The 27,945-nt window shown below is 38.6% G+C and overlaps 1 protein-coding gene across 3 annotated transcripts in view; it reads right to left on the reverse strand.

Moving 5' to 3' along the window:
* Nucleotides 1–25,065, reverse strand: part of LOC134213646 (solute carrier family 7 member 14) — a 55,474-nt gene extending 30,409 nt beyond the window's left edge. Inside the window, exons 1-2 of one of the 3 annotated variants that reach the window (XM_062692897.1) lie at nucleotides 24,959–25,030; nucleotides 24,125–24,216 (exon numbers count right to left, since the gene is read on the reverse strand). The gene's annotated coding sequence lies outside the window, so the exon portion shown is untranslated. Of the gene's footprint in view, nucleotides 1–24,124; nucleotides 24,217–24,958 lie in introns of all 3 variants that reach the window. The other 2 variants (XM_062692893.1, XM_062692894.1) reach the window with 2 other exon arrangements.
* Between the last annotated feature and the right edge of the window lie 2,880 nt (nucleotides 25,066–27,945).

Here is a 27,945-nt window from a genome sequence, read left to right on the forward strand (position 1 = left end):
CAAAAAAATCATAAAAAGAATCATCTTTACATGTTGGTATGATAATGTATGTTTTCTTTTGATTATTTGAGAACTATAGTGCGAAGTTTTGAACGATTTTGTAATTACTTTCACGTTATTGGAATTCGCCCTTTTTTGGGTAAAAGATTTGTTTGTGTGTTAGCTCGCCAAAGTTTTTTTTTATGTTTTTTAAACAGTATCAGAAGTTTTTACAGTATTAAAATTAAATTATAATTTATAAGTGTATCGACGAGTTAAGATAGTACATAGATGAGATGGTATCACCGTTAAGTACCCTGAAGCCAGCTGCGGGAGTAAGCAGATTGCTACCAGGATTATGTCAATGGAAACCATCCAGGAGCTATCAAGGAGATGAAAATACCAAGGACAAGGAGTGCCAGGAGTTAGAATATCTGCCATTTGGTCAGCTCAGGAGGCAGGAGCCCAAGTGGAATAGATGGACCATGGCAAAGGAATTTGAGTTGTATTCCCTTACGGTTGATTCCCGAACGTTTTTCTGCTGTTCCGCTTTGGATATTCTGTACCCGACCTACTTCTACTGTGCGGAGAAAAGAATGCTGATGAGGAAACGGAGTAGTTAGGTATTTTGCTGACTTCTTCAAGCATTATCGCCATTTGAAGATCCTAATAATGTATCGTCTTATTTGATTAATATACCAATAAATTATTTCAGAATCCGAAGCAGCTTTTATGTGAAACTTTTCTCAATGGTTTTTGTGTATCTTGATTCTTCCGGACCCTTATTGATTTTTGCGAAAACCCACCAAAGGATTGTTCAGGAAACTTGCCAAATTCTTTCAGAAATTTACGTGAAATTCTTCGCATACATTTAGCAAGAAATTCTTTGCACAATTCTATAGATACTTTGCAGCATTTTTCTGAAATCTTTGGCAGCATTGTTCGGAAATCTAATTTTTTTTTCGCAGAATTACTCAGAAATCTTTGAAAACATTTAGCAAAATACATGGATAAATCTTCACATAATCTACTAACCTTTTGAGACATTCTTTGAGAGTTTTCAATAGATTTTTTGGCAAAGCGCCACACGATTCTTCAAGAATCTTTCGATGATTCATTGGAAATCCTTAGCACGATCATTCATGGATTTGCGTGGAATTTATTCCCCGCGTAGAAACCGACTTCAGTGAATTCTTCGAAAATCATTTACAAGTGTTTTGGGAAACCTTAGAAGTATTCTATGGAAACGATTTGCAGGATTATTTGAGAATAGAAGGGTTCTTCTAGAATCTTTTGCAGGGTACTTTCGGAGTCCTTCGCAATTTTTCACCGGTCGCAGCTTGTTTTAAATCCTTTTGCATATTCTTTTGAAGTTCTTCATAGAATTTATTTCAAAGAATGTTCGAATATCTTTCGAAGCATACATTGAAAATCCTTTTGCAGGACTCTTCTCGGAAACACTTCACTGGGAATCATCCGAAATATCTTGCAAGATTCTTCAAAACTGCTTTCCAGGATTATCGAAAACTACACAGGATTATTCGGAAACCATTCGCAGGACTTGTTTTGGAAATCTTTTGTAGAATACTTTGAAGAGTCAAGGTAATATTCTTCTAAAATTCTTCGCAAGATTCTTCTTTAATTTTTGAAAATTTTACGCTAAACAATACTGTCCTTAAGTTGAGAACTTTATATTCTAAATAATCAATAAGAAGACGAGCGATGTCACCATCATTCTATGAGTTAAAATAGCTCCATAAGACTATTGCACCATTAAAAATGCATTACAGTATTCCCAGAACATCTACGACAATCCAAATTGTCCCTGAGTTCAGATATCAATATTCTAAACAATTGAAAATATATGCGACGTCCTCATCATAGCTATGAATTGAAACCCCAAGTAACAATTTCGAAGGTTATTGCATTTATGTTCGAGGGAGTTCCCCCGGAAATTCTTCAATTCTTCAGAAATTCCTGCAGGGATTTGTTCGGAAATTCCTCCGGAAGTTCCTCCGGGAATTCCTCCGGAAGTTCCTCCGGGAATTCCTCCGGAAGTTCCTCCGGGAATTCCTCCGGAAGTTCCTCCGGGAATTCCTCCGGAAGTTCCTCCGGGAATTCCTTCGGAAGTTCCTCCAGGAATTCCTCCGGAAGTTCCTCCGGGAATTCCTCCGGAAATTCCTGAAGTTCCTCCGGAAATTCCTCCGAAAGTTCCTCCGGAAATTCCTCCGAAAGTTCCTCCGGGAATTCCTCTGAAAGTTCCTCCGGAAATTCCTCCGGAAGTTCCTCCGGGAATACTTCCGGAAGTTCCTCCGAAATTCCTCCGAAGTTCCTCCGAATTCTTCCGGAAGTTCCTCCGGAATTCCTCCGGAAGTTCCTCCGAATTCCTCCGGAAGTTCCTCCGGAATTCCTCCGGAATTCCTCCGGAAGTTCCTCCGGGAATTCCTCCGAAGTTCCTCCGGGAATTCCTCCGAAGTTCCTCCGGAATTCCTCCGGAAGTTCCTCCGAATTCCTCCGGAAGTTCCTCCAGGAACTCCTCCGGAAGTTCTTCCAGCAATTCCTCTGAAAATTCCTCCAGCAATTCCTCCGGAAGTTCTTTCAGCAATTCCTCCGAAAGTTCCTCCGGAAGTTCCTTCGGGAATTCCTCCGGAAGTTCCTCCGAGAATTCCTTAGGAAGTTCCTCCGAGAATTCCTCCGGAAGTTCCTCCGGGAATTCCTCCGGAAGTTCCTCCGGGAATTCCTCCGGAAGTTCCTCCGGGAATTCCTCCGGAAGTTCCTCCGGGAATTCCTCCGGAAGTTCCTGGAATTCCTCCGGAAGTTCCTCCGGAATTCCTCCGGAAGTTCCTTCGGAATTCCTCCGAAGTTTCTCCGGGAATTCCTCCGGAAGTTCCTCCGGGAATTCCTCCGGAAGTTCCTCCGGGAATTCCTCCGGAAGTTCCTCCGGGAATTCCTCCGGGAATTCCTCCGGAAGTTCCTCCGGGAATTCCTCCGGAAGTTCCTCCGGAAGTTCCTCCGGGAATTCCTCCGGAAGTTTCCACAGGAACTCCTCTGCAGTTCATACAGGAACTCCTCCGGAAGTTCCTACAGCAATTCCTCTGGAAATACGTACGGGAATTCGTATATAAGTTCCTACAGGAAGTTATTCCAGGAATAACTCAGGATGTTTCTTTAGGAATAGCCCCAGAAGTTCCTCCAGGAATTTCTCCAGAAGTCCCTTCAAGAACTTCTCCGGAAGTTGCTCCAGGAATTTCCCCGAAAGTTCCTCACGAAATTTCTCCGGAAGTACCTCCAGGAATTTCCCCGGAAGTTCCTACAGCAATTCCTCTAGAAGTTCCTACGGATGTTCCTACAGGAGTCCCTCCGGAGGTTCCTACAGAAATTCCCTCGGAAGTGTATATAGAAATACCTCCGGAAGTTCCTACAGCAGATCCTCCGGAAATTCGTACAGGAATTCGTCCATAAGTTTGTCATAAGCTACGCTAGTTTCCATTACCTTTGTTAAATATAATATTCAGCAGACAGTAGTCCCCGTGCGCTTTCAAGATTTTCCAGTTGATATCGAACAATAAAAACAACTAGACACGTTTCCGCAAAGTGAATCGTTTATTAATCGTCCCTTCTCCTACAACCCGTTATCTACTACCGTTACAACAAAGTTCCTATAGGAAGTTCCTCCAGGAACAACTAAGAACTTTCTGCAGGAATAGCTCCAGAAGTTCCTCAAGGATTTTTTTTTTTTAAAGTTCCTACAAGAATTTCTCCGGAAGTTCCTCCAAGAATTTCTCCGGAAGTTCCTTCAGGAATTTCTCAAGGAGGTTCCTCAAGAAATTTCTCGGGAAGCACCTCCAGGAATTCATCCGGAAATTCCTACGGATGTTCCTACAGGAATCCCTCCGAAGGTTCCTACAGAAATTTCTTCGGAAGTATCTATAGGAATTCCTCCGAAAGTTCCTACAGGAGTTCCTCTGGAAGCTCCTCCAGGGATTCCTCAGGAATTTCTCCGAAAGATCCTACAACAATTCTTCCGGCAGTTCCTTCGGGAATTTGTCTATAAGTTCCTACAGGAATTTTTCCAGAAATTCTTCCGGAAGCTCCTACAAGGATTCCTCCATGAGTTCCCTCTGAAGTTCTTTAAGAAATCTATCCAAAAATTCCTCCAGGTAATCTTCTGGAAGTTTCTTCAGGAATTTCTGCGCAAGTTCTACCAGGAATCATTCGAATATTCTTCCAGAAGTTCCTTCCCGAGTTCCCTCGGAAGTTCTTTCACAAATTTATCCGAAAGTCCCTCAATGAATTCCTTTGGATGCTAATCCAGAAATTCCTCCGGAAGTTCCTTTAGAAGTTCTTCCCGATGTCCCTCCAGGAATTCATCTAAAAGTTCCTTCTAAAGTTCCTTGAATAATTCCTCAGGAAGTTTCTCCAGGAATTCCTCCAAAATTCGTCCAGAAATTCAAACGTGAACTCCACCGGAAATTCCCATAAAATATATTTTCCGAAATATCCTAAAGAAATTGCCCGCAGTAAATCCTTCGAGAAATTCTCTCGCTTTTCCTTCGACGAACTTCTCCGAAAATTTCATCAGGAATTTCCCCGGATATTACTTACCGGAAATTCCTCCAGAAATCCTTTTATAAATTCATCGGGAAATTTCTCCAAATATTTCGTTTTTTTCCTCTTGAAATTCTTTTTCGTATTTTTCCCGAAATTCCTGATGGTTTTCTTAGAAAAAATCCTCGCCCTCAGCACATCGACAATTTTTTTTCCTCATCCGATCCCCCATCCATATTAGCGGGACAAACAAATGTAAATTAATGAAACTATATTTTTATCCTTCCCCAATGTTCTTAATTTATTACTTTTTATAATGCACGAGAAAAACACTAGTATTTCTAGGTGAATTAATCTAGATTTTTCGTTTCCGAACCATTCTCGTTTCCTTCTGACGTACCGACAAATCTCGCATGAAATCCTCGCTCCAGTCAGACTTTTGTCGACATAGAACGACTATCAGAATGCACTGAGAGTTCATCAGGGTTCATCCACATCGACAATTGTCACTTCACTCGGCTATGGGAATCTGGTGACGCGTACGACTCGACTCGTGTCGATTCGCACGAGACGCAGAATAGACCTGAAGAAATCTCCTGATCGCACAGACGGCTCGACGCAGCAGCAGGCAGGAACATACAAACAGTTTGCCTCATCGGTAAAAAAAATGTCACAATGAGGCGTACATTTTTTTGGAAAACTGTTTTGGTTTGTGCGGTGCGTGAAATTTGACCGGATAAAATGTAAACATTCGCATAATCACAGTGTTTTACTGTACATTTCCCAACACTATGCAGACTATCTATGCCTTTCTTTGCTCGTCTGATACAAAAGTCTAACATCCCTATTTTTCTTTTTTTCTCAGTTTTTTCTTGTCTTTGCCTAATTGTTCCATGTAACACGAAGCTATGGCCATCCGGAAGATGCTCCCTGACGAACCACAACTCGACGCTACGCCACACCGATAACGACGTCAAATACCTAGATGAGCAGCTGTAATACCGCAAACCTAAATCCCAACCTCGTCCGTGCTGAAATTACGCAATCTAACCTTGAGTCGCCACGAGTATCTTGGTCTATGCCCCTTTTCCCTTTTTAACTGTTGATAATAAGATGATATCCGCCTAAGCCGGTCAAATAAACACAATAGAAAAGACAGGGGTTTAAAATTCTTGCTGAAGGATCAAATAGTTTTTTTTAAGAAATCAATAGAACTAAATGACACCAATAATTAATTATTCACCCCTTTTTTAACACCATAATTGTTCGTACAGTTGGATTCCGTGAATCCGTGTAGTAAAATACTCTACTGTGACTGTTGTTAACAATTATCGTTATTGCACTTTATCACCTCAGGGTTTTCTTCACGACCGGTATGAAAAGAATGCCTTCTCTTCTGAAAGGATGAGAACCCTTAGAACAAAAAATGCTCGTCTGGGGTATTCTTCGATGTAAGCTACTGGAAGGACGACTTATTTACCTTCAAATCAGTTAAAATTGTTGTCTTTATTAAAGAGATTTTCAGCCCTAGGCTGGCCAATCTCTAAGTAGAATAGTCTTGAAAACATATTCACACTAAAAATTTCCTTTTTAGTTTAGAGTCTACTAAAAACTAAGAATATTGATGGAATAGTCAGACTTATTATTCAAACCCAATTCTTACTGAAATGCGTATGCCTTTCAATTGACGACTAACCTGAATACAATGCAAAAAGCAAAAAAAAAGTTCAGCATGAATTTATTAAATTCGCATTAACGATCCACCCCACCTCCCTATGCCGCCGTTATTTTCATGTTTTCTCCACCGAAATGAACCGAGGTTTATGGTATGGTATGTTTTACTCGTTCGATAGCATACCGCAACATCACACCACCCACCCCACCTAAAAATGGAAAATGAACATCCAGCGTGGGCGGGGGTGATTGTTGAAAAGGCAGAGGCAGACAGAGGCAATTCACTCTCTCCATCATACACGGATTCACGTGGTAGTCCATATAGCCTCCCATTCATCCGCAGTTCGGCATCGTTTCTTTTGATGGGGTTTTCCCATGTCTACGAGATAAAGGGAAAAGTTGGCAAATTGATTTAATTTAATGCAAACCGTTTCGTCGTGCGAGCTATGGGGACGGAATCCACGATTGACAATGTTGATTTCAGAGACATTCTTTTCTTCTAAAATGGAAGAAGTTGTTGCAGTATATCCACCTTCGACTGTAAAATTATTAAATATGATGTGAGCATCCTTTGAACATAGAAGCATCTTGCGGAGGCAATCAAAACAAGTCCTTAAAGCTCCAATTTGCCTACAACAGACTATTTGATGAGCATGCCATCGTTCTCCATTTTTTAGTATCCTTCACGGACTATGTAATCATGGGGTTGACGGCGCCAGTTGTCTAGAAGCGCTTACATGATGTGCAATGTGGATTCGGTCACCATTTTTGTTTTGCTAAAAAATGTAAAATTCTTAGGTCGAAGAAAACAAATCCCTCTGTATAACTTATCTGATGGCACAAATCCATCCGACCCCATTCAGTATTCAAGCAATATAGCTCCATCAATAGCTCATATTCAGCAAATAATGAAACAAAATTTTCAAGGCCATCGTTTCCCAGATTTCAGGTTCAATCGATTTGGTGCTGTTTATAGGCATTTCCCATGTACGATTTTAATTCTACTACTTCTTCATGAATCCTACCTCAACAGTGATGCCCTCAGTGTCTCGTATTTCATTCGACTGGAATCATTCCGTTGAAAAGCAGACCAAGTTCCAGTTAGAGACATAGATGAAGAAGAAGAAGAAGAAGAAGAAGAATAAGAAGAAGATTAAGAAGAAGAAGACTAAGAAGAAGAAGAAGAATGTTGACCATTCAAAATTTATTTTTCGTGATTAATTACCAGATCTGCCTTTTTGCCTTTCCCGTACAACAAAGTTTTACCGAAAGCTATCATTTCACTCCGAAAATGAACTTTTTATAGAAGTCTCGAAGACTCATAGTGTTATATAAAGCTTGGTCCACTTAGTATTTGGCCGCACGAAATTACACATTTGTTTGCCGAAAAAGTACATAAAAAGGTGGTTCAGGTTTTATTATACAGGGAATTTAGTAAACTTTGAAGGAAAAAATATCGAAAAATGATTCATTGGCATTTCGAATGAATTCTCGGACTTTTCTCTCAATACCGCTCGTTATTTTTTGGATCGAAGTATGTCACGTATGAAAATGACGTGTTTTTTTTTCGTTGTCAAATTTTTGCTCTCTTAAAATCTCCGTTTTACCATTTAAAACAAATAAATAAAGTGAGGAAAACTAAATAAATAAAGAAAGGAAAAAATAAGTGCAGGAAGTGAAGGAAACAGAAGTGAATGGTCAAGTCACGGATAAAAAAGATTTGGTGTATCGCGGAATCCAAAGATTGGTGTATTGTGGGACCCACTACGCTCTGGTGAATAAACATTTGCAGAAATAGGTGTCTCACGAAGCGGTTCAAGAAGGAAACATTTAAGAATTGGATGCCGGTTAGTTCGTTCTAATTAGTATTTTTTAGATGGCTTATATCATAACGGTTCCAAATTTGATACTTATGTTTGTTTGATATCGGTTTGGGCTTAATTGACAGAATACATTGTTTTCTATAATGAGTTATTTGACTTGTTTCTATACTAATTTAAAGTTGAACTTTTTGAATCATCACAGATAGTCTGTCTTTCAAGAGTTGATTTGATTTTAGAATTAAAACAGGTTGAATGTTGTTTAATTATATAGATCCCCTAAACTTGATTCTTTCCATTACGTTAAAATATATTTACTGCAATTGTGCATCAGATTTATAAACTTGATAGTGATTGTTCAGGGATACGGAAACTATGTATTCCGTAGATATTTACATAAACTGCACAAAACGTTGTATTTCTCAACCTATTAATCAATTACCTGAGGCTCTTAACGAGCATATGAGATATAAAAAATCCGTTTAGACAAGTTTACAAAGATGTTTATGAATATGTATTTTTTTTTGCTCTGCTCAAGATAGTTTTTGCTCAAGATTGTGATAGAATCATTCAAAGTTATCGCATAATTTACATTTTAGTTATGAAGTGTCTTATTTCACAGTCAATAATATTTACGCAAAATTGCAATCACTGAATTGTCATTTTATGATTCATATTTTCATCCTGATAGGATAAAATTTTTGATCGAAATTAAATGTCAATTTAAATTCTAAAAATATATAAGGGGGGAAGGGGTTTTAATTTATTTTTGCTCTTTATCGTTTCAGAGAGCGAGCAAAGGCGCTTAAACCTAGGCTAATTAGCCAGGGCAAGGCTAATACCTTCGCCCCATCCGAGGGAAATCATCAGCCAGGATAACGGAGTGATATAAATTTCTTAGCAAAGACACTTCCAACGTTTTTTCACCAAAGTTCTATCATTTGCTTATAATGATACTCCTAAACCTCAAACCCTACCAACCATCCAACTCCTTGACATCTATGAGGGCGTCGGTGAGTCGCTGGCCTCTTGTTAAGTAGATGTCATATCATCATTTCCTTCCCTAGTAACGCAGAAGATGGGCGTGGCCAGCAATGTTAGCTTTTATGCTTTACCATTTGAACCCCCAATTGGATTGCCAATACATCCCAAATGGGAATCCATAAACAATTGTGGTAAGAATGTTAAAGATTATACATGACAGCTATCAGTATGCAATCTACGAAATACTCCGTTACATCGCAACGCAACGCAATACCGCTCGTTATTTTTTGCACAGTAGAACGGTCAACTTGATCTGCCATTTTTTAACACCACTTCTCCATATAAGATGGTTTTCCGATTGTTTTGCACCATTTATTAAGTTTCCCTTTGATAATTGCCTAATATTTTTCGTTGGGACAAAAATTTGGGCATTTTGGTGAGTTGATAGTTTTTTCAATGAAGTCAACATCATTCGGTTCATTCCATTCCATTACATCCCGTCTATAATGGCAGCTTGTTAAGTCAGGCCAAAGCAACACCGGACAGTCGTGTGATTGAATGGATGGCAAAAATCGCATCTAAAGACACTCCTCTCTGTATATTTGCCCATTTTTGGTCGCTCAAGTGATGAAAACTTTAGATTTCTTACCACAACTGCAGATGCTTTGACATACCATCAATTTGTGGGCAATCTTGCCTGCATAGACATATTTGAATTTTCCAGGGGCATTACCCTTCCGTTTGGCAAGATAAAACTTGTGTCCCGGGAATTTAAAATCCTAAAATTAATATTAAATATTAATTTCATCGCCCATCAAAATACATCAATTGTATTTCGTCCGAACTTGCTCGACCAGCACTCTTGCGCGATGTTTGGCAACCATGTTCTGTTTCAGGGTCCTGTTGGGATGCTTACTGACATCATAGCACTGAGAAAAATTGCATGGTAAAGGTTACTATTTTGTAGACTACGCCATGTTTTTAAAACAACCACAAATTTTCAGTTAAATTAACCACGCATTCGGACAAATTCACCACTGATTCAGTTCATGCAACAACATTCCACCAGGACCACAGTTGATTTTACTGCGCGCATGGTAAAATCAAACGGGTTTGTTGTCTGCTGAAAATCGTCGGTGTGTATTCTTAAATTAACCCTCGGAATGGTAGATTCGACCGCAACATTTTTTTGCGTGAGGACTTGAAACCTTCGCGCCGACAGATTATTTGAGCTGTGCTGTACGGCATAGTGAACCTTTTTGCTGAACCACGCAAGGAAATCCCAGAATTGTTCCAAACTGCTCTGCTTGTAGTTTCTGGTCGTATGTTCCACTTTTACGGTTGTTTTGTACTACGCAATCCAGCAATAGTGTTTCCCGATAACATTTGGCAGTTTTTACAGTCAATTTCGGTAATTTTAGATACTTTGAAATCATTCCTCCTGACCATGTTGGATTTCCAACGTTAGTGTGCAAAATTTGTTTCCATCTCTTGATTTTTTTCATAACGATCGACCGTTGCGCTTGAAAGTTATCAAGAAAATGGTACATCGAACCATATTGACGGCATACAAGGTTGGTGTCTTAGCTAAATGCGAGAAAGGCAGTATCTCTATACGTTAGGTAGTGATTTTCCTTTCTAGTTATGCACATTACGAGAGTTACAGAATTTGAAATATCTTTGAATTAATAAGAAAACAGAACTACCACCGGACGGACAGAGCTTTTTTTAACAAATCGGTGGCTGGACATTAGAGTGATTCAAAATTTGACGTTTTTGCCCCCGATGCTTAAACGATTACATTTGCCATTTCAATAATCCTTCTAAATTTTTAGCTAATTTGGATGTTATTCGAATGAGTGCGCGCAGTTTGAAGTTTGTATGAAAAGTCAAAATTGGACATGCTATGCAAAGGAGTACACGTGAATTAATTTTTCTTTTTTTCAAGAATGAAACACCGTCTTCCAGAGCACGTGAATAATATAGCTCTCATTCTTAGAGAAATTTCTCTGAATTCTGCAGTCATTGGCGTAACTAGCCACGAGTTTTAGAATGAGATATGGCAACTCTTTCTCACAAGAAGTTCGCCAAAAGAGTAAACTACAATAAATTTGATTCCATTCTTCAACACACAAACAAACGAATTTGCAAAAGTTATTGAAAGATCTGTGCATTATTAGTTTTAGTATTAGTATTGATTAGTGGCGAATAAGGATGCTATGGGGTTTCTCACGTGACTAATATGCTTTGTATAGGGATGTTTAAATTTTTTAAAATACTTATTGGTAATACATTCAAACACTTCTAACAACTGACAAAATTTATAACAATATCTAAAGCAATTTACTATGTAAAAAACAGATATTTTTGGATGAGTTTTGGTGCAAAACTCTAAAGGAGAAATTCAAAAGAATCATCTGATGGTATTCATTGACGAATTCTACGAGAGCTGGATTCTCATTCCGGTCTTGGATCTTTTCGGGTTGGAAACATACTCGACACCCTGGGCATAGTGTATCCATTGTACTTGGTACACAAGATTTATACTCATGCAATGACGGGCATAGAAAAGCTTTCAATGAATTATTGGCAGTGGCTGATTATCTACCCGCCGCTTCCCCATCCAGGCGCTATCGTATATGCGTAAATAGCCAGCATGAGTTACCCGCCAACAATTTGTATGGCGAAAGACATCTAACGCGGGTTTTCTCAAAATTAGGAACTTTTCATGAAAAACTATTTGATACCGGTTATGAAGGATGGTGTCTGCTACCACGCCTACCAAATATTTTTTCGATTGAGGTGCTTAATGTTTAGAAATCGAACCTTAGATACCTTTCACCATAGAGTAGAGTAGGGCAAGAGTACGCACTTAGTTTTCAATCGAACATGGGGACCTTATGAAACAAGCTTCGGCACATCAAATCAACACACTTAAAATAAATCGCCGAATTCGGTAAAATTTTACCGAAATCTCAACAGCAGAACTGTTCGGTAAATAATTTAACTGATTTTCGGTGATTTTGACAGTTGAGCAATGGAAAAAATTACAAAAAATCTGTAAAATGAATTACCGAACAGTTCTGCTGTTGAGATTTCGGTAAAATTTACCGAATACGGTGAAATGAGTTAAGTGTGAACGATTTGTATACTCTACCTTTATGTTACCCAGTGAAAAAAAAATAATGGATATAATTAAATTCTTTTTAGCAGAACCCATATTACAGACACCTAAAAAACGTACTCTTACCCCACCGGTGGGGCTTTTCAAATGTTGGTTCACATTAATGTTTGATTGTACTAAATTGCTTTCTAAACAAACTTTTATTCGTCCAAAATGTGTCGTTGGTTGATGATAGGCTGTTGAACCTATCCAGACAAAATTTTCAAAACGACTTATCTGCTTTTGTAAACAAAGATTCAAACGACGATTTGACGAATCTGATAGCTCTCTCACGCAAACCAACACCATCAACAGGTAGCGGAATCCTTAATCTACCTATTGATAGTGTTGGTTTGCGTGGGAGAGCTATCAGATTCGTCAAATCGTCGTTTGAATCTTTGTTTACAAAAGCAGATAAGTCATTTTGAAAATTTTGTCTTGCTATAATAGGTGCTGTAGTCATAAGAGCAGCATTATCGGTCGCGAGCATTTAATTCACCCACGCAGCGCTTTCATTTTAGTTTCGTCACTCGTTTCCGTATCGGTCACTATTTTCGGCTCTCAATTTGGTTGCTGTATTCCGTACCAGTGACGTTTGACAGTTGACAGTTCATCAAATAGCAGCGCTCTTATTGCGCTACCAAATTTGGTCACCTGTCAGTCGCGCTACTGTTAGAGCAGCGCGTTTAGTATCGACCGGTAAAGTGTCAAGTAATGATATTGCGCTGCCAAACGGCTTAAACTCACCACCGGTAATCTTGCTCTAAAACACGCTGATAAATTTTCGCTCAATATGGACATGAAAATAGTTTTTGTTAGAAAACCTTTTTTTCCTCAAATATGTCACAGCAACATTATTCCCAGAAAAGTAAGATAATTAAAATAGCTATTTGCAAAAAAAATTTCATCGAACTCTGAAATGAGGTTTTTTCGTACCCCTTAGAAACCAAAGAAGAGAGAATATTATCGGGCCGCCACCAAACCGGACCGCAAACCGGTCATAAGCTGAGAGAGAGAAGACAGCTCGCTTTATTTACGTTCATCCTAATGTCACCGCGATCCAGTCACTGCGAACCGAAAAAGTAAACACTGCGATGCAACTTCAAATGGTCGTAACCAAAATTATTTATTTGGCGATTTATGTTCGCAACTTTTCTTGGATCTGCTACAGTAAATTGAACCCGTAATTATCCATGTGAATGATCCCGTATTATGAGAAATCGGGTTTGTTGCACGTTATGAAGTTCATAATCATTAAAATCAGCTAATTCGAATAAGTTTTTATTGGAGTGAAAAATGTTACTTCCGACGTTATGAAATGTTACTTTGATTTGTTGAGTTTCCTCGGTTTCCACACAAATAAAGAAGAAGAAGACATAGTAAATAAACGATCTGTCAGTGAGCTGGCTTCTCTCTCAGGTCATAAGTAGTGCGCATCATGCACACATGGATATACTATCATGCGCACTAATGTATTTGAGTTGTGACGTCTGATAACTGCAGATATTTTAATTTTATTGATAACAAATTTCCGATTTTCTACCATACACGGAATACTGCAAACAAACTTGCTAGCCAGCCAACTCATCAGCTGTCACTTCAACTTTCCCTTATACTTACCACACCCCGCGTCCAGTGACTGCTTAGACCACCGTACCTTGTGGTGTAGGTACCTTGGTAGAGTCATTGAAGAGCAAGAAGATGACTAGAGCGCTGGTCTAGCTAAATATAGAATTGAAGTATGGCTTTCTTGTTGTTCAAGGTTTTTTCTAAACGATTTTTATTGAGAAATTTCAGAAAATAATCTGTTGGACGAATTCTGTGGAAAATCGTTGTAGAAAATTCTGGCCCATTTCAGAGGAAATTTATAAAAGGTCTAGATAGTTTCACGGAGAGAAGATGAATTCGTAATGACTCCAAAATGGCCTTAAGCAGCACCAAGAAAACTTTTCTGAATGAACTTTTTGATAAAACTGAGGGGTTTTAATAAATATTGGAAAGAATTAGAAATATCCGAAATCATATTTGGTAATATCTCTATAAATATTAAATAATTAGTACAATCCAGAGGAACTTTGCAGAAACTGATTCCGGAGGAAATTCTGATCAATTTCATGATATGATTATTTCTGCGGAGTTTACAGTTTATTTATTTAATAAAAAATCCGACTTAGTAATGAAATACTACTGGCTCCCTTTTCAGAAAAAAATTTTGGCCAGCAGAGTTATTCGATAATTATTGAAATGTCACTTTTAAGTTTAATTTCAGTTTAACTCTCCAAATGAGACAAACCCTAAGAAATAAACACCAGAGTTTACCATATTCTGGTTAAATAAATGAAATTGAAATGCGTTATGATAAAATCCTGCTCCTGTCCAGCGATATAACAGATCTTTTTCAATACCTACGATACTTCAAAGAGTCCTTGAATGCAGATCTTAATATTCAAATCGAGCAACAAGAAGATCTACGATGTCCCCACTATTTTTATTTGCTAGAATAGCTCCACGGTACCTCATCACACCATTGCAGACACACTACAGAATTCGTTCGACATCGACGACACTCCAAACTGTCTTTGAGTGCAGATCCTAATATTCAAATTGCTTGAGCTTGAGCTTGAGCTTGATTGACTGCTCGTAGTTGCTACTCCATTATGACCAGATCAGCTGTTCTTGTACAGGGAATCAACAGATGTTTGCTTGGGACTAGCACACATCTTCAATGTACAAATACTGGTGATCTCATTTGTTAGGTCATACTGGCGCCTGCCACGTCAGAATGCAAGTCAATGTAGGGAAGGGGGAGGAAATGATGATGCAATCACTCGCCCACTGCAAGCCGAATATACCTCTGCACTTGCCACGAGTTCATGCGGAATTTGTTGGAATTTCTGGGTTAGGTTGGAGAGGCAGGGGTCCGTCTTGGTTAACGAGCTGCCAATGTGATAGATAGGAGAAGGTAACTGATGGAATTTCTAATTGGATGTAGGAAACGAGCTCTATAGTTCATTTCCAATTCTAGCAGATTACTGTTAGAATACTCAAGTTGAAGGTATAGGAATAGTAATGGAAACGGTATGGAAGTCCATTTCCAGTTCTAGCGATTGCTAGAACATAAGAAAAAAAGAGAAAGATAAAAAGTAGGAGAATGAAACGGACCTGGGATTGAACTGATTAATTTAATTACCGGCCGCGCAATGCAGAACGCAATAATTCGGCCGACCACGCGATCGTTCTGCTGTCCGAAACATGAGAGATCACGCACTGAACTGATTAATTTTATTACCGGCCGCGCAATGCAGAACACAATAATTCGGCCGACCGCGCGATCGTTCTGCTGTCCGAAACAAGAGAGATCACGCACTGAACTGATTAATTTTATTACCGGCCGCGCAATGCAGAACACAATAATTCGGCCGACCACGCGATCGCTCTCTGCAGATCCTAATATTCAAATTGATCATTAAGAAGATCTTCGATGTCCCCACTATTTCTATGAGTTGAAATAGCTCTCGGGATTTCGATATACCTTTATAGAAACTGTTTGGTAGTCGACCCCTACCTTCCTTCGATCAGTGGGATAAATTTGGCTGCCGACTCCATCACTGATGCGACTGTTTCGGTGCTGTTGATTACGGGGAAGGCGAAGTGGGGGAAGCATCCAGCTGACTTGCCAGCGAACACATTGGGTCAAATAGTTCCCGTCTTAGAGTCCTTCAGAGACCATTTAATTCCTTGGGTTTTCTTCCCGTCAAACACAGCACAAAACCGTTTACCCAAACACAATCTTGGTTACAAGAAACTACATTTATTTGCACTAAAACACGAATCTTCAAACTACATTTATTGGACTTCTTTTACGACTAATCTAACACTTAACGAAAAAAGGGGGGTTTGTAATCGGTGATATACCGTCGGCGATTCGGTTGGGTAAGGGTATGCGATAACATTATTTTTCCTGACGAAACGAAACGAAACGAAATTAGAAATGCTACTCTTGAATCGAAACGAAACGAAATTCAAATTTACTTCCGACAATTCGAAACGAAACGAAATTCGGGTCCATTTGATTCGAAATTTAACGAAACGAAACGAAATTTATTTTTTTTTCCGCGGAATTTTATAGTTTTTTTAACATTATATACATATGCAAAAAACGAATAAAAAAAACCTACGAGGAAAATAGTTTTGTTTAATATTTTTAGAGTCAAATAAGGTCGATACAAATATAACAAAGATTGCCCCCCTAGACTGTTTTTGTTCTAAAATAAAATTTTGATGCGACAACAAAAAATAATTTCAGAAAATTATAAGGTTTTTCTAAACATTCTTCAACAAATCCGAGAAGGTTTTAGATTTTTTTTTTTTTCATTTTAATATTTATCTTTTATTACTCCCTCCCCTTTGACCTTTCCGGCATCAATAGGACATAATATTTATTAAATGTAACGGCCTACGAGCAAAATCAGCAATGCTCATTTTGATGTTTGTTCCGATTTTGTCACGCTCCGATTTCGTCAACAAAATTATTCCGTTTTTATCAACAAGAAAATTCAATCATTTTTTTTAGAGATTTAGCTTTTAAAATTAAATAACTTGGGTTAGTGTCTGGCCAAATGTTGTATTTATAGTATTTCAAGCACTAGCTATAAAAAAGCCGTAACTAACAAGACAAGGTTTCTCTTTACCGACTTCTCCCCATCGAAATAAAAAAGACAAGATGCGGGTTTGTTTGCACTTTAATTATTCAGGACGAAGGATTACATTGTTATCTGGCGTTCTGATATAACCGAAAAATCGTTGAGAAACTTTTTCGGACGTTCTAGGCCGTCCAAACTGTTCTGGAGTGATCCTCGAATGCATTAGGAAATATGTCTACAAACAAAATCTCCTAAGCAGGGATTTATGTCCAAAAATATCTATGTGATCATAAGACATAAATTGATCGAGTTTTGAATAAACGTAAACTATTTCAGGGTCTCCAAAACGCCCTGGAGTTCAGAACATGTGATATACCCAATCAACCAAGCCCTGGACGATGTATCCATGCATCGTTGAACATCCCAGCAGATCCATTTAGCCAATAGTATTTCACTCATTATTTTTACAAGCGGTTACAGGCCTTTTCGGTTGTTCAAAACGTCCTTGAGTTCAGAACATGTGATCTAGTTGCTCAACCAAGTCCTGAAAGATGTACCTGTGTATCGCTAAACATCCCAGCAGGTCCGTCGAGCCGTTAGAATGGTACTTATTACCTTTACTAGCTACTACAAGTATTTTCTGTTCTCTACAATGTCCTGGAGTTCCGAACATGTGATCTACCCGTTCAGCCAAGTCCTAAATGATATATCCGTGCATAACATCACAAACATTCCAGCAGTTCCATCGAGCTGGTAGGATATCACTTAATTCTTTTACAAGCTACAGTGGACCCTCCATGAGTTGATGTTCTAAGACTCGAAATCGAATCGTTGGAACAAATGATGGCATACAAAAATATTTTCGGTTACTTTGATAGTCTTTTCGAACAATTTTCCAAGAATTTCTGTTCCACATCTCAATTCCGACTTTATTACATCTCTTTAAAACGTCATGGATCTCAGATCATTTCACTACCGAATTTTCAAAACGGCTTTGACCTATCCAATGATCCAACTTATAAATGATGTTAGATATGACACCCCAGTGAAACCATTTAGCTTATATGACTTCAATCATCACTAGCTAGAACCATTGCAGGCCTTTACGGTTGGCTAAAATATTCTGGAAGTCGTATTGTTTTATGTAATCGTCCAAGTCCGTTATATGCCTCAACAAAAAAGTCCGCAGCTAAATTGCTCGACACAAACACCTCCTTAGTTATTGTGCATCTAATAGATATCTTGATCTTAGCTCAAGATAATTTTGGAGGACCTTGAACATCTTCTTATTCTTCTTTTGCTATGGCTCTACATTCCAACTGATACTAGACCGGCTTTTCAACTTAATATTCTATAAGTATTTCCTCAGTTATTAATTGAAAGCTTTTCTATGCCCGCCATGGCATGAGTATGTATCTTGTGAGCCAAGTACAAAGGGAACGCTATGTCCAGGGAATCTAGAATGTTTCCCAAACGAAAATATTCAAGACCGGACCAGATCTAACCATGAACACCTCGTATTCCATGAACACCTCGTAATACCTTGACCATCATTGAGAAAACTGGATTTAAATGATGCGCATGTGCCTGTTGGACTAGATTGGGTATATGACGATGATGATGACTTTGCATAAGCCTTGGTTGATTTGGTAGATACCGTGGGCTGAATTCGAAAACGTTTTGGAGAACCTTGAGCATCTCGTATTCCAGAAAACTGATCACTGTCTCAACGATCAAGATGACTAAACTTGATTGAGTGTTCAGATTTATTAAACAATGTTTTATAGGATCCAAATATTTTAAATTCATCTGCAAGCTATCAGAAGCAAAATGTTCCCAAGGTTTTGCATATCTAGGTCTTCAGGTCAAACTTGACCTCCAATATTTTTCCTGGGTAGCCTTGCTGAAGAAACTGGGGACCTAGCTCTCTTCGGTAGTTTTTCACAGCCAATCTCAAACGCTGGGCATATATGACCCATCCGTCCCGAAAGGGTTAAGGAGGTCAAATATTTTCAAATTTATTGATATGTTACCAACGGATGCCACCTTATCTTAAGGAACGTTCATAATTTACGTCACGCGGAGGAGAGGAAGGGAGAGGGTTTCTAAAAGTGTGACTACTCATATCAATTTATATGAAATTTCATACAAAAAGTGGGACAATGAATGAAGGAGGGATTGACAATGATTAATTTTCCGTAACATCATTTATGGACGTTCCTTTGATACACTCCTCACTTGTCAGGAACCTCAACCAGTCACCATTGATGATAAATATATATTTCCTATGTCTTTTCACTAACCCTATCCACCCACTAGCATGTTTACGTGGTTTTTGGACAGTCCTTTAGCATTTAAAAATGTTAGAACCTGAAAATCTCACACTTTACAAGCAATAAATCATTCTTACTAAAATTTTAGCTTAAAAATATCGTCTAAGAAAATTATTCCGATTTTGTCACTGTTCCGATTTTAACAACTGAAACTCACGGACCGTGTTGATAAAAACGGAACATGCCTGTAACATCTTGAATAAAGTCTCCAGGTAAATTTTCAACCAAATTCATAAAGATTTATTGAATCTGTAAAACTCTCCAAAATGGTCTTTTCAACAGATGTAAGTAGTATGAAAGCTGTTGATTGCAATACAAAACCCGACTTTTTTTAATTTTTTACTAAGGTCTGTTGGAAATATTAAGCGAGTATTTTTTTTTACGTTGAGAGTTTATGGTGAGGAGCATTTTTCATCCATCGATTATTTTATGGAGTTAGCCTTGGAAGATAAACGAAAATCGTGACTGCTAGATGAAAACCTTTTTTCGTTTCATCACTTTTTCACAAATTCTGTGGTGCGCTGCGGTGCGAGTTGAACCTTAACAATAATATCCGTGGGATGCGCTCAAACTGCCCTACGAAAAACGCACTGCGCTAGCACGATTGTGACGGAAAACCGGTACGATTTTGAAGCATTTGAATAATCTGGATCTGTAGGATCTAGAAATTGTGAGAAAATTATAAATTTCCATGATATTCGGAATCAAAATTATCTTAAGGTAAATGTTTAGGTCATGACAATGATCTCAATCGGAAAGATACGAATCAGTTCCTGAATCGGAAATAAATGAGATATCAGAGAATGCCCCAAATCTGGAGCATTCTTTAATCTGCAAAGATCTAACAATTTACGAAATCAGGAAAACTTCTGAAACGTCACCATCTCCATTTCATTGCATTCAAACAATGGTTGTTCTAACTGAATACTTTCAAAGAACAACGGAAAACGGACAATACTCAGTAGACCAGTGAGGATTATTTCGCTTATCGAAGAGTTTACACAACTAGAAGAGCACAAATCAATCGCCACATAATATATTACATATTATATACACAAATCAGTTAAATTAAATAAAAATATAGTATATCAAAACGATGAGATCTACAAATTATTTTCACTTCACTGTACAATATTTTTTTTTAATTTACCAGATATGCTTATGTTCAAGTATAACACTTTTAACAAAACATCGAAGAAATTTTCAAGTGGAAAGCTAAATGCGTTTCTGTTGAAGATACAAAATTGTATTACGTAGTGAGATTTAGTGAAAGAATTTATATGTATAACATTTTGAGTAGAGTTTGAATGGCTTTATTTAGCGGCGTAGCCGAATTTTTTTTATGGTATGGAAATTGAATTTATTAAATATTGATTTCGAAATTCCGCGAAATTCCGTTTAATTTCGTTGAAAGTATGATTTTTCTGTCGAAATTTTTTAAATTCCGCGGAATTTCGTTTCGAACGCCTTAAAACGAAATTTTTCGAAATACCGCATATGCTTATGGAACTGAGCTCGCTGCTCATCCTCGAGTCATCAGCTGACCTGCGCTGCGGTCAGCTCATCGCAGCCGTGTAGAGTCTCTCGAAGACTTGCATCGGCTACCTGGATGCGGTGGTTTCGACCAGTTTCCTTCTCTCGTGTAGCTCTCTCGGCATCGTAGGCTTCGACGGTGCAGAATACATATCAGTCCACAGCAGCAGACATCCTACCCAGTATTTTCGCGGTACGATCGCGGAGCCAACTAGGTAGTCGTGGTTTGTTTTGGTCATCTATCTCTTCATCTGCAATCGTTCAGGTCCTGCGTTCAGATAGATAGCGATCATCACAGCAGCAATAAGCAAGCCACAGTTATAATCGTCTAGGGGATAGTTGTCCAGCATCGTACAGATACATTACAGAACTCGTTGAACATGTTCGACAATCCAAACTGTCCATGAGTTCAATTCTTTATATTCAAATCGATCAACAAGAAGATCTACGGGGGTAAAGCTAGCATGGATTTACCGCCAAAAAATGGAAGGACATCTAGGGAAGATTCAAAAGGACGTCACGTAAAACAATTACCATTTTCAAATACCACCTCTAGTATTTTTTTTTTATTAATCGTCAGTAAAGATGTGGTGTACTTTGTGAATGGCAACCTTACACGAATTTTATCAAAAATTGGAGCATTTCTCGAAAAAACAATCACCTGTTACCAGTACGTCTGCTAAATACTTTTTTGATGAAGAAGATTATTATTGAAAAACATAACTATTGATACCTTTTAGTACACTGCTTTCAAAAACTTTACTCCTAGTGTGCTGCGTATTTTCAGCACCAGAGCTTAACGTGTCGATTCGAATTTGCTTATTTTTGATGATTTCACAACTAAAATGAAAGTTTTACTGAATCGCCTTCCGTTGACGATCCTGCCGAATCATATCAAATTGTCGCAGAGAAAATGAGAGACAGATTGTTTAGCAAAATGTTTTAGCTATTACATTTAATTCAGTATAAATAAAAGTAGTATAAAAGTATGATGAAAAGCGTTTGAAGTGAAATTTTATGAAATTATTCATAGGTAAATTACTTTATTCTTCCATATAAATGTTAGTCTTAGTAACAACCACTTTCGTGCAATACACAAATCAATTATATTGTCAATTGAGTGTGTTGCGAGCTTTATTTAATTCTAGGTACGCAATCCTCCCTTATTGGTTGGATTGTCATCTCATGGTACCCCTTGGTGGTTTCAACACTCATATAAATGGTAGACATATCGTACATCGTACGTGATCAAATAGAACCTCAAGCTTAACACTCAATTGCAGTTCTGATCGAGAATACTGTAATATGTAATATGATCATCAAGATCTGAACTCAAGGAAGGTTTGGAAGCCCTACAAGATCTTCAAAAAATATTTTCCCTCATATTTCTACTTTTTCATGGTTTGCACTTTTGTTCAAACACGACGAAAAAAATCCGTTTTTAATCGGTTAAATAATATGTTGGTTTGTATTTTAAAGAAATATCTCTATTAACTCTGGAAAAATATGAATTTGTTCTCAATTTCGTGAAGTAAAACGAGTGCCTTCTGGGATAACTTCAAAAATAATCCTTAAGGGGGCCCAGTTTCTCTGCTCATTTGGCTCAATCTCATAACACAACTGTTCCTGGGTCAGAATGCATATCGCGGTAACAAAATTGACGAATCCCTAAAAAAAACCTTTATGCTACGTTTAGACAGGTCAAGTGAATTGGACAACTCAGTTGAATTCAATTGACTTGCTAAAAGTTGAACTTGTTCAACTTTCTTTTCGTTCAACTGAGTTGAATGATGCTGTTTAGAGGTTCAATTTGCGTTCAATTCGAGCGATTTGTCGGGGGCAGCAGGGCCTATGTCCCTCCCCAGGCCAACTGCGAGTTGTGGTCCTTGCCTAGGATGTGGGGGGTCTGACAGTGGGCTCTGTTAAACCTCTATAAAAAGCTATATGTATCCGCAAGTAGGCTCCGCCAAAGTGACCGTGTGCCGCTCAAAGCGCACAAGCCCAAGTCCTGGTGTCAGGTGGGACGCTAAACAGACCTGACACGACGGCCCTTCGACGAGACAGGAGGTTTACGCAGGCCTAAAAAACCGCCTTTAAATCCAATCGTTACGAACGACATAGAAGATAATACGACTCGATACGATCACGATTAGAAGCTTGGAACATGGAACTGCAAGTTGCGACAGGATAATCTACAATGAATTACATCCCCGCAACTTCGACGTCGTAGCGCTGCAGGAAGCCTGCTGGACAGGACAGAAAGTGTGGGCATCGAGCGGCTACCTTCTACCAAAGCTGTGGCACCACCAACGAGCTGGGAACTGGCTTCATAGTGCTGGGCAGGGCCGAATTTAGGCGGGGATGGGTGCCGTGGCCCCAGGTCCGCACAAATCTTATGTACTAAAACCAACCTTTTTTGTACATTTTAGGGCCCCCACATACTGTCGGCCCCGGGGCCCTCTTCCGACTAAATTCGGCCCTGGTGCTGGGCAAGATGCGCCAATACGTGATTGGCTGGCAGCCAATCAACGTAAGGATGTGCAAGCTGAGGATAAAAGGCCGTTTCTTCAACTATAGCATCATCAACGTGCACTGCCCACACGAAGGGAGCCCCGAAACGAGAAAGAAGCGTTCTATCGAACCGTTATCGAACCGGATAGTCTGCTTACCGCATCGAACGACAACGGCCAACGATGCATAAACTTTGCAGCCTCCCGCGGAATGGTAGTCCGAATCACTTTCCTCCCCCGCAAGAATATCCACAAGGCCACATAGAAATCCCCTAATAAAAAAACGGAAAACCAAATCGACCACGTTATAATCGACGGTAAATTCTTCTCCGACATCACGAACGTACGCACTTACCGCAGTGCGAGTTGTAGCAAGTGTACGAAAATGCAGACATTGGGAGGCTGATGACATACGGCAGATTACAGTGGGCTGGGCATGTAGTGCGTATGCCAGAAGAAAGATCAATAAAAGTTAGGTTTAGCAAAGAACTTGGAGGACGTCAGCTTCGTAGTAGACCCCGATTGGCTGTGTACAATCGAGGAAGATGCGCCTGCGACCGGCGCGGTGTGCAGAGAGACTGGCGACTGGCGGTCCAAGAACAAGCGATCTGGAACAAGATATTGCATTCGGTTTTGCTCCGGACAACACGGAGTGTACGACCGACATAGGAAAGGATGGGAACATTCTATGTTTAATATTCCTCTAATTTTATATTAAACCAGTTTAAAATATTATTACATGGTTGAATGAGGAATAACAACGAAATCTTCCAGGTAAAATATTTCCTAGTCTCTCGTTTCTTATCTTGAAAAATTATTTGAAAAATCCTTTTTCATGGAATACTTATATGCAAGAGGCTATCGTAATTGTGTCATCATGCTTCTTTATCTTTATGTTTATATCGATTCTCAAAGCCCTCTCCAAATTACGTTATACCTTGATCGGTAATATCCAGCTCACTTTCCCCTATTCAAAACTAAGTGTGATTACGGGGCGACACAGGTCTCACCAAAACATGCTACATAGGACTGTCGAAAATCGATAGAGATTAGCAAACGCTCGTAGTTCTTCCACTCTGCTGGTGGTTGCTTCGCTCCTTCGATGAACTATTTCTTCCGTTTTCATGTCAGTAACAATAGTTCCCAATGCAGAAGGCTTTAATTGCATTTATGTGTCCAGACACGAACATTCGAAGGGTAGAAACTCCTTTCCTGTGGTGTCGGTTTTCAAAGCTGTTTCTCTCGTATGCTGCACTAAAAGTAGCTTAATGAAAAACTTTTTTGTGCTACTCCTCTTTCGCGCTATTTTACTCTACAAAAGACTGCAACTGATAAATTTTGCATGCAGAAAATCGATCCAACAGTTTTCTCCACAGACACGTTCCAACCACATCTTTCCTGTCGTTAGGAACAATTTTTCACACATCACATCAAACACTTTCACATTTTCCCTTCAGTAGAATATAAATGCCATCATTCGATGAAGGGGTTCAGGAAATGGCAAACACTTGTTCTCACGATATCGGCAGAATGGGCCAATCACTTTTTTCGTTGTCAATATCACCATCAGCACCTGCGACGTCCGTGATTAGACGTACGCGATAAGCGCTTCCATGCGCTTCCAATCTCCAGCCATTTCCTGAGGATTCGCTGTCACACAACACGCAGGAGGGCAGTATAAAGATAGGATCGTTGACCGTGGAAAATCACTATCCTCTATCGCCACACCCTTCCCTACAGGCCAGATGCTCGCCAGAACCCATAGAACTACCTTTTATCAGTCTGTTCTTCTTTATGAATCACTTTATGATTGAAGGCCTGTCGAAATGATCCTCGCGACGATAATACGACCGCACCGGTGAAACTCACGACAATGACTGGCACGATGACAATTCGGAAACTCGGCCTAGGAAAAGCACACCCGAAGGCGCTGTGTTTTGGGAAAATGAACTTTGTTTTTCCTCCGAAAGGGATGGGTTCGATCCTGCGCAGGAACAGTTATGAAACGGTACCGTGGTGAGAATGATAAAGTGGTCAAAAACATATGCACAGAATTCTGTTTTCACACGATTTTGTATTCGGTAGTGCATATTTTCAATCATTTATCCCTAAAATCAATTCATATTGGCTTTTCATTAGATTCAGGTATCTTCTTCTTCTTCTTCTTCTTCTTCTTATTGGCATTACATCCCCACATTGGGACAGAGCCGCCTCGCAGCTTAGTGTTCATTAAACACTTCCACAGTTATTAACTGCGAGGTTTCTAAGCCAGGTTACCATTTTTGCATTCGTATATCATGAGGCCAGTACGATGATACTTTTATGCCCAGAAGTCGAGACAATTTCCAATCCGAAAATTGCCTAGACCGGCACCGGGAATCGAACCCAGCCACCCTCAGCATAGTCTTGCTTTGTAGCCGCGCGTCTTACTGCACGGCTAAGGAGGGCCCACTAGATTCAGGTATATTGGGATTGGATTTCAAAAAAAAAATCTGATATAAGCAGATCGGATAGGAACAACATCTAAATTAAATTGGATCTGCATTGGATTTGGATTGGATTTGAGAATCTGTGTCAAAAGGTTGAAGATCAAAAGGTCGAAGGACAAAAGGTCGAAAGGACAAAAGGTCGAAGGGTTAAAAGGTCGAAGGATCAAAAGGTCGAATGGACAAAAGGTCGAAGGGTCAAAAGGTCGAATGGACAAAAGGTCGAAGGGTCACAAAGTCGAATTTGTATCATCATGTATGTATCATTTGTATCGTCAAAGGTCAAAATGTCGAAGGACAAAAGTTCGAAAAGTACAAAAAGACAAGGAATGAGTAGTGAAAAGAGAGAACTAAGAAAAGAGTAATGATCATAGGTAAATGAGAAGTGAAAAGTGAGAATTGATAAGTAAGAAATGAGAAGTGAAAAGTGAATAGTAAATAGTGAGTAGTGAAAAGTGAAAAGTGAGAAGTGAACAGTGAGTAGTGAGTGAGAAGTGAAAAGTAAAAAGAAAGAAATGAGAAGTGCGTAGTGAGAAGTGAAAGGTAAAAAGGAAGAAATGAGAAGTAGAAAGTGACAAGTGAGAAATGTGATATAAGGAGTGATAAAAATGAGAAGTGAAAAGATAGAAAGAAGGAGGGAGGAAAAATATACGGTAAGAAAGGAAAAATAAGAATGAAGAATAACAGAAGAAGAAAAAAGTACAAAAAAGAAAGAAAGAAGATGGAAGTTGGAAGAAGTAAAAAAAAAGGACGAAGGAAGAATGAAGAAGGAGACACAAAGGAGGACACAAGGATGCAAAAAAAAAGAAGCAACTAACAGAGAATGGAAAAATAGAAAAGAAATAAGGAACAAAGAAGGAAGAAAAGAGAAAAAAATGAAGAAAGAAAGAAGGAAGAAAGAAAGAAGATTGAAGGAAGAAATAAAGAAGGAAAAAAGAAGGATGAAAGAAGAAACAGGTAAGATAGAAGCAAAAAAGAATCAATGAATGAAGAAGGAAAAAAGAAGGGAAAAAGAAGGATAAAATAAAAACAATCAGAACGAAAGGAAACAAAAAGGAAGAAAGAAAGAAGAAAAAAGAGTATGAAAGAGAGAAGAAAGAAATAAGCAAATAAAAAGAGGAAAAAATAAGGTAAAAAGAAGCGAGGTAGAAGGAAGAAAAAAGGAAAAAAAAAGAAAGAAAGAAGGAAGAAAGACGGAAGACAGAAAGAAGCCAAAATAAGTGAAGAAAGAAAGAAGGAAGAAAAACTGTTTCCTGGAAAACTGAAAAAAGAAAGAAAGAAGGAAGAACGAGAGAAGAAAGAAGTTAGAAATAAGGAAGATGAAATATGGAAATAAGAAAGAAAGAAGTAAGAAAGAAGAAAGAAGGAAGAGGAATGGAAGAAAAGAAGCATATGAAGTAAAAAAGGAGAAAGAAAGAAAGGAAAGGAAAAAGAAAGTAGAAAGAAAATAGAGGTTGAAAGGGAGACAAAATAATAAAGAAGGAAGAAAAAAGGGTCTTTCTTCATTTCGACCTTTTGTCCTTCGACCTTCGACCTTTTTACCCTTCGAACTTTTGTCCTTTCGACCTTTTGACTTTCGACCTTTTGTCCTTTAACCTTTTGTCCTTCGACCTTTTGACCTTATACCTTTTGTCCTACAACCTGGATTTGGATTGGATTTGAATTGGATTTGGATTGGATTTAGATATGATTGGATTTGGATACGATTGGATTTGGATTGGATTTAGATTGGATTTGGATTGGATTTGGATTGGATTTGGATTGGATTTGGATTGGATTTGGATTGGATTTGGATTGATTTGGATTGATTTGGATTGATTTGGATTGATTTGGATTGATTTGATTGATTTGGATTGATTTGGACTGATTTGGATTGGATTTGATTGATTTGATTGGATTTGGATTGATTTGGATTGAATTTGGATTGGTTTGATTGGTTTGGATTGATTTGGATTGGTTTGGATTGATTTGGATTGATTTGGATTGATTTGATTGATTTGGATTGGATTTGGATTGGATTTGGATTGATTTGATTGATTTGGATTGGATTTGATTGATTTGGATTGATTTGATTGGATTTGATTGATTTGGATTGATTTGGATTGGATTTGATTGGATTTGATTGATTTGGATTGGATTTGGATTGATTTGATTGATTTGGATTGGATTTGGATTGGATTTGATTGGTTTGGATTGGATTTGGATTGATTTGATTGATTTGATTGGATTTGGATTGATTTGGATTGATTTGGATTGATTTGGATTGATTTGA

The sequence above is a fragment of the Armigeres subalbatus genome, chromosome 2, assembly GCF_024139115.2.
Source record: "Armigeres subalbatus isolate Guangzhou_Male chromosome 2, GZ_Asu_2, whole genome shotgun sequence".
Taxonomy (NCBI): Eukaryota; Metazoa; Arthropoda; class Insecta; order Diptera; family Culicidae; genus Armigeres; species Armigeres subalbatus.